The sequence below is a fragment of the Sinocyclocheilus grahami genome, unplaced genomic scaffold, assembly GCF_001515645.1.
Source record: "Sinocyclocheilus grahami isolate Dianchi unplaced genomic scaffold, SAMN03320097.WGS_v1.1 scaffold406.1, whole genome shotgun sequence".
Taxonomy (NCBI): domain Eukaryota; kingdom Metazoa; phylum Chordata; class Actinopteri; order Cypriniformes; family Cyprinidae; genus Sinocyclocheilus; species Sinocyclocheilus grahami.
In genome coordinates this window covers 884,461-891,991 of record NW_015505585.1, presented here as the reverse complement: position 1 = coordinate 891,991, position 7,531 = coordinate 884,461, and positions in this window count along the sequence as shown.

Sequence of the window (7,531 nt, the reverse complement as noted above, 5' to 3'; positions counted from 1 at the left end):
AGTAATAACACAGAAATCACACAGTAATAACAGAAATAACTCAGGAATAACACATTAACAGGGTTAACACAGAACTAATACAGTAATAACACAGAAATCACACAGTAATAACAGAAATAACTCAGGAATAACACATTAACAGGGTTAACACAGAACTAATACAGTAATAACACAGAAATCACACAGTAATAACAGAAATAACTCAGGAATAACACATTAACAGGGTTAACACAGAACTAATACAGTAATAACACAGAAATCACACAGTAATAACAGAAATAACTCAGGAATAACACATTAACAGGGTTAACACAGAACTAATACAGTAATAACACAGAAATCACACAGTAATAACAGAAATAACTCAGGAATAACACATTAACAGGGTTAACACAGAACTAATACAGTAATAACACAGAAATCACACAGTAATAACAGAAATAACTCAGGAATAACACATTAACAGGGTTAACACAGAACTAATACAGTAATAACACAGAAATCACACAGTAATAACAGAAATAACTCAGGAATAACACATTAACAACAAAGGGTTAACAAAAATAACAGGAATAACTCCGTAAAAGCAGAAATAACAGGACTAACACATTAATAACAGAAATAACAAAATGCACAGGAATAATTCATTAATAACTCCGCAATAACACAGACATCACACAGACATCACAGTAATAACTCAGGAATAACAGGGTTAACACAGAACTAACACAGTAATAACACAGAAATCACAGTAATAACAGAAATAACTCAGGAATAACACATTAACAACACAGGGTTAACAAGTAATAACACAGAAATCACACAGTAATAACAGAAATAACTCAGGAATAACACATTAACAACAAAGGGTTAACAAAAATAACAGGAATAACTCAGTAAAAGCAGAAATAACAGGACTAACCTATTAATAACAGAAATAACAAAATGCACAGGAATAATTCATTAATAACTCCGCAATAACACAGACATCACAGTAATAACTCAGGAATAACAGGGTTAACACAGAACTAACACAGTAATAACACAGAAATCACAGTAATAACAGAAATAACTCAGGAATAACACATTAAGAACACAGGGTTAACACAAAAATAACAGGAATAACTCCGTAAAAGCAGAAATAACAGGACTAACACATTAATAACAGAAATAGCACAGGAATAATTCATTAACAGGAATCATTCATTAATAACACAGCAATAACACAGTAATAAACAGCAACAACACAGTATATATAATATTATATTGTATATTATATATATATGAAGAGTTCAGATGCAAAAGCCTCTAAGTGCCATCTGAAAACTTCTAAAATTAGTAGCAGCTTAATAAGTGGGATCATGTAAAGTCAGCTTCTCATTATCTCAAAATAAACCCCTTTAGGGTGACACAAGAGCCCACAGCTTTGCATCAGGGTCATGATCAGTCCTGTCAAACGTTATTTTGCGATGTTGGCCAGCTGGCTGTTATCACTTACTTAAAGTGTATATATTTTTTCAAGATCATTTTAAATTTTCTCTGCCTCAAATTAACAAAGCAACTGAAAGTCAAATCTGAAAGCAGCTGCATCCGTCTTAAACACAAAGTGTCATCATCCTATGAAATTCTACTATAAAAATAATATTAATCAATCCATAGCTGCCTGTTGGGGTTGAAGTAACTAGATCTGACTGAGCAAGAAAGTTTAGAGCATACCAGCAGACCACCCCTTCACTTTGATCAAGAGTATTACCCTTGGAAAACAAGCAAGCTGTACAGAAATCAAGTCCTTCTTCGATCCCTGTCAGTGCAGCTGACATTAGAATCCATCACTGTCTGCAAAATGAGTGTCTGCATCAACACTATCCCAGGTTTAAGCTCAAAATTAACAGGATATTTCAGTATTTTGAGATAATACCCAGGCCCAAGAATGTTTCCTTTTAAATCCTGAATATTACCAGACACTTTGATGATTCTAAATAAATATTTTAAAAGGGATTTTTCACCCACAAATTAACAATCTGTTATAATTTACTCACCCTTATGCTATTCCAAACTTGTGTGATTTTATCTGTTTCAAACACAAACAGAGATGCTCAGGATGTTGTTGACATCTTTACTATATAATGAAAGTGAAGAGTGACCAGAGACGATCAAGCTTCAAAAATGTAACAAAAGACCTATAAAAGTAGCCCATACAACTCATGTGCAATATCCCCAAACCAGATTCCATTATTTATCTATCTATCTTTCCCTCCACCAAATCTCAAAGCATATGGACTTATTTCATGGTACTTTTGTCATTTTTGGAGCTTCATATAAAAAGTAGCGTCCTCATTTGTGACCATACCTTTTCCTGGCCATGTCCCATGTTTCAAAATTGCCTAAACTGTCCAGGATTTGGCTTCCTGTTGTTTTCATACTTGCCGAATGACTGAAAAGTAGTTTGACCAATAGTGTGCAGGCATTGTGTATAATCGACCAATCATGGCGTGCAAGGTGGAATCGAAAGAGAATAGTCAAAGCAAAGCAAATGCACATACATATACAGTACAAATAGGCCATGTACACACTGCAGGTTTCAGGAGTCACAACCGCATTTAAATGCAAGAGTGAGTCCCGTAAATTATCGTTCCATGTGTGTACAGAACACAATTCACTCCCGAAACTACGATGAATTGCAGCATGGTAACCATAGCACTGTTGTGGCGTCTCGGAGAGAATGGAGGCCCGCAGATTAGCTAGTTTTGTGTTAACTGCTGTTGACAGAACAAACATTAGACTGCAAAGACATGCAAAAATCCTCAAAACGTTATTAAATCGCCTCTCGGGAGAGGTGTTGTAATCTAGTTTTGTTCTTTAAATTGTTGTTATTGAACAGCCTTCACCTCTCCGCCCGCAGATTAGCTAGTTTTGTGTTAACTGCTGTTGACAGAACAAACATTAGACTGCAAAGACATGCAAAAATCCTCAAAACGTTATTAAATCGCCTCTCGGGAGAGGTGTTGTAATCTAGTTTTGTTCTTTAAATTGTTGTTATTGAACAGCCTTCACCTCTCTCCGTCATACTGTCAGATCTGAGGTAAAGACTTGATGCCTGACAATACACGCGCCTTGGAGTCCTTCACGTAACATCATTAACAACTAGTTGTTCAGTTCGGTTCCATACACACTGCATAGAATTTCTGTAAATGTGGTTGTCACTACCTGTATTTTGTGGGAGTTAATGCGGTTATCACTCCAGTATTTTAGTGAATTATGTGTGTACAGAATGCAATTAAGGAGTAAAAGATGAACTGACAACCGAATTTAGCTGTAGTGTGTAGGTGGCCATAGTGTATCAGAACTGTAGAGAGCATGTCAATATGAAAAAGCCAAAACATGTCCGGGAAAAAGAGGACATATTGTCACGCTAGTGGATGCTATTTTTTTTTTATATCAAGCACCATAATACATTGCATTGTAATAAATGACACCCTAGCATCCACACCTGCCTTCTCACAGGAGAAAAACAAAAATATCATACAGGTTTAGAATTACTTGAGAATGAGCAAGTGATGACAGAATATACATTTTTAGGTGAAATACTATTCCAACTGGCAAAATTCCAGCTGGCAAAATAAGATGTGGAGATGTTAATCCTAGACAGATCTACAATTAAAGAAAAGCATTGGCTACTGAACGAAGTTAGCAGAGTGCTAGAGTTGTTGTACTTCGACTATTTGTGCTTTTGCATTAATTGCGTTAAAAGCATTGCAAAAACATTGCAAAAGGCATTCACCGAGTTAATTTCAAAAGGAGGGTGGGTAATAAAGGATAAAGAAGCTTATGTAGGATTGTCACGGCTGCTAACAGAACATCTAGCATCAAATGCAATCTCCCTTTGTGTTGACTGTGAATGTAAACGGCAACCAGTGATAGCTTCAGCAGGGGCTGAGTCACTTTCCTCCAAGCACAGGTCCAAACTCTACTGCATTTGCCTCTTGGGAAGGGATTTCATTGCTCACTGGTTTTGAATTATCTCCTCAGCTGTTGGAATGAATGGATTAAGGTTTAGCAGTTCTGTACCTTACAGTTCTGTTGCATAGCTTCACTATATTACATTACCAGTTCAAAAAATTAAAACGCTTTGAAAGCCCTTTAGAATCATGCCCTTTTGTTAGTAAGAATTGACTAGTATTTTAAAACTCGGCACGTCTACTTATATCTTCAAAATTTTAAATTTCTAAATTTTTTAAACCTGTCTTATAATGGCCGTTTTTTTAATGAACTTCAATTCTGACCTTGTAACTCAAAAATGGCCACCAGAGTGACAGTGTCCAGATCAATGCTTCCCCTTTAGTGATCTCGTCTCTCAGAGCCTTTGCCCTGGCAATGGAAATAAATTACAAGTTGCCGCACCCATCTATCATGCTTAACTAATGCCAAAGTGTAGAATTTCAATGTGACACTTATCCTCAAATTCAAAAGATGTGCTGTCTCCCATCTCATTATAAAACCTCAGGAGAACAGCGTCCATAAACACACGACGGCATTTCTTTCAACATTGACAATCAATGTCTGAGGGTGTACTTAGGAGAAAAAATATATATAAAAATAAACAAGCATGAGCTGCCAAACAAATTAAAAAGATGAGCTGTCAACTACGTTCACTTATACATTAATTAAATCTATAATGTTATGTTATAAAGATTATGTGATGAAGTTGTGTATAGCATAAATATTTATTGTTTTAATATAAATTTATGTGAATGGGAGAGGTGTTGTAATCTAGTTTTGTTCTTTAAATTGTTGTTATTGAACAGCCTTCACCTCTCTCCGTCATACTGTCAGATCTGAGGTAAAGACTTGATGCCTGACAATACACGCGCCTTGGAGTCCTTCACGTAACATCATTAACAACTAGTTGTTCAGTTCGGTTCCATACACACTGCATAGAATTTCTGTAAATGTGGTTGTCACTACCTGTATTTTGTGGGAGTTAATGCGGTTATCACTCCAGTATTTTAGTGAATTATGTGTGTACAGAATGCAATTAAGGAGTAAAAGATGAACTGACAACCGAATTTAGCTGTAGTGTGTAGGTGGCCATAGTGTATCAGAACTGTAGAGAGCATGTCAATATGAAAAAGCCAAAACATGTCCGGGAAAAAGAGGACATATTGTCACGCTAGTGGATGCTATTTTTTTTTTATATCAAGCACCATAATACATTGCATTGTAATAAATGACACCCTAGCATCCACACCTGCCTTCTCACAGGAGAAAAACAAAAATATCATACAGGTTTAGAATTACTTGAGAATGAGCAAGTGATGACAGAATATACATTTTTAGGTGAAATACTATTCCAACTGGCAAAATTCCAGCTGGCAAAATAAGATGTGGAGATGTTAATCCTAGACAGATCTACAATTAAAGAAAAGCATTGGCTACTGAACGAAGTTAGCAGAGTGCTAGAGTTGTTGTACTTCGACTATTTGTGCTTTTGCATTAATTGCGTTAAAACCATTGCAAAACCATTGCAAAAGGCATTCACCGAGTTAATTTCAAAAGGAGGGTGGGTAATAAAGGATAAAGAAGCTTATGTAGGATTGTCACGGCTGCTAACAGAACATCTAGCATCAAATGCAATCTCCCTTTGTGTTGACTGTGAATGTAAACGGCAACCAGTGATAGCTTCAGCAGGGGCTGAGTCACTTTCCTCCAAGCACAGGTCCAAACTCTACTGCATTTGCCTCTTGGGAAGGGATTTCATTGCTCACTGGTTTTGAATTATCTCCTCAGCTGTTGGAATGAATGGATTAAGGTTTAGCAGTTCTGTACCTTACAGTTCTGTTGCATAGCTTCACTATATTACATTACCAGTTCAAAAAATTAAAACGCTTTGAAAGCCCTTTAGAATCATGCCCTTTTGTTAGTAAGAATTGACTAGTATTTTAAAACTCGGCACGTCTACTTATATCTTCAAAATTTTAAATTTCTAAATTTTTTAAACCTGTCTTATAATGGCCGTTTTTTTAATGAACTTCAATTCTGACCTTGTAACTCAAAAATGGCCACCAGAGTGACAGTGTCCAGATCAATGCTTCCCCTTTAGTGATCTCGTCTCTCAGAGCCTTTGCCCTGGCAATGGAAATAAATTACAAGTTGCCGCACCCATCTATCATGCTTAACTAATGCCAAAGTGTAGAATTTCAATGTGACACTTATCCTCAAATTCAAAAGATGTGCTGTCTCCCATCTCATTATAAAACCTCAGGAGAACAGCGTCCATAAACACACGACGGCATTTCTTTCAACATTGACAATCAATGTCTGAGGGTGTACTTAGGAGAAAAAATATATATAAAAATAAACAAGCATGAGCTGCCAAACAAATTAAAAAGATGAGCTGTCAACTACGTTCACTTATACATTAATTAAATCTATAATGTTATGTTATAAAGATTATGTGATGAAGTTGTGTATAGCATAAATATTTATTGTTTTAATATAAATTTATGTGAATGCATCTGGACATTCATAAATCATAACATAATATATTACAGGGGAACTTGAATAACTAATTAAATAAAAAATAATTAAATAAAAAATAATTTAGGCTGAACATTTTCTTAATAACTGAAAAATCAAAACATGTTATAATTATCCCTTCTCTTCCCAGCTGTCTTAATTAGTGAATATGGCAGCTATACTGCTATTTAACTATTCATTTTACATGCATTACAACCATTTATTCCTGTAACTACAAACACAATCACCTTTGCCAGCTACCTGAGTTATAGCTTATATATATTTAGATCCTCCTAAAATGTATCCGTCATTTGTCTCCATATGCCAAATGCTTGATGATGCTATTCAGTTTCTCTCAAAGAGGCAAATGAAACGGGATTTTCCATTGCTTAATGCAGACAGATTCTCATTGTCTGGCTATGGAACGGTGTTCATTTATTGGAGTCGAGCCAAAATTACAGTAAATGTGGTGAGGAAGAATCCAAGCAACATACTGAGGCATTACAAGGTAGAAGATAATCTGCCGGGGCACAAATTCTGTGGCCGGGGCTGAAATGAAAGCTCTGTATCAGTGTAAAAATGTTTATTTGTTTGTGAACATGCCATGATAGAAATCGTGCGCCTTTTTTTTACGCTCATATACACACACTGATGTGCTACACACTGATGATGCACATATACAAGATGGGCTTCGACAAAAAATTAGAGGCTATCATGTTTTCCACTGCTTGGCTTTTCTCCATTTCACTGAGGTGTAACACACACTGTTGTGATTGTCTCAGCAGAGCTTGTGTTTTGTCACAGCAGTATAGAAGCCCGCTAGTATGTCGTAGCACCACATGCACTCCGAATGTCAATAAGCTTGTGGCCTCTGACTAACCCACTGTCTAACGGACCATTACCCACTGTGATGAATTCTGTGTCTATGTCAACACTTTGACCCCACACACTGTCTTGCTGTTGCTTTTCACATTGTGTGGACTTTATTACATTTAGCGAGGATAAGAGTATAGCT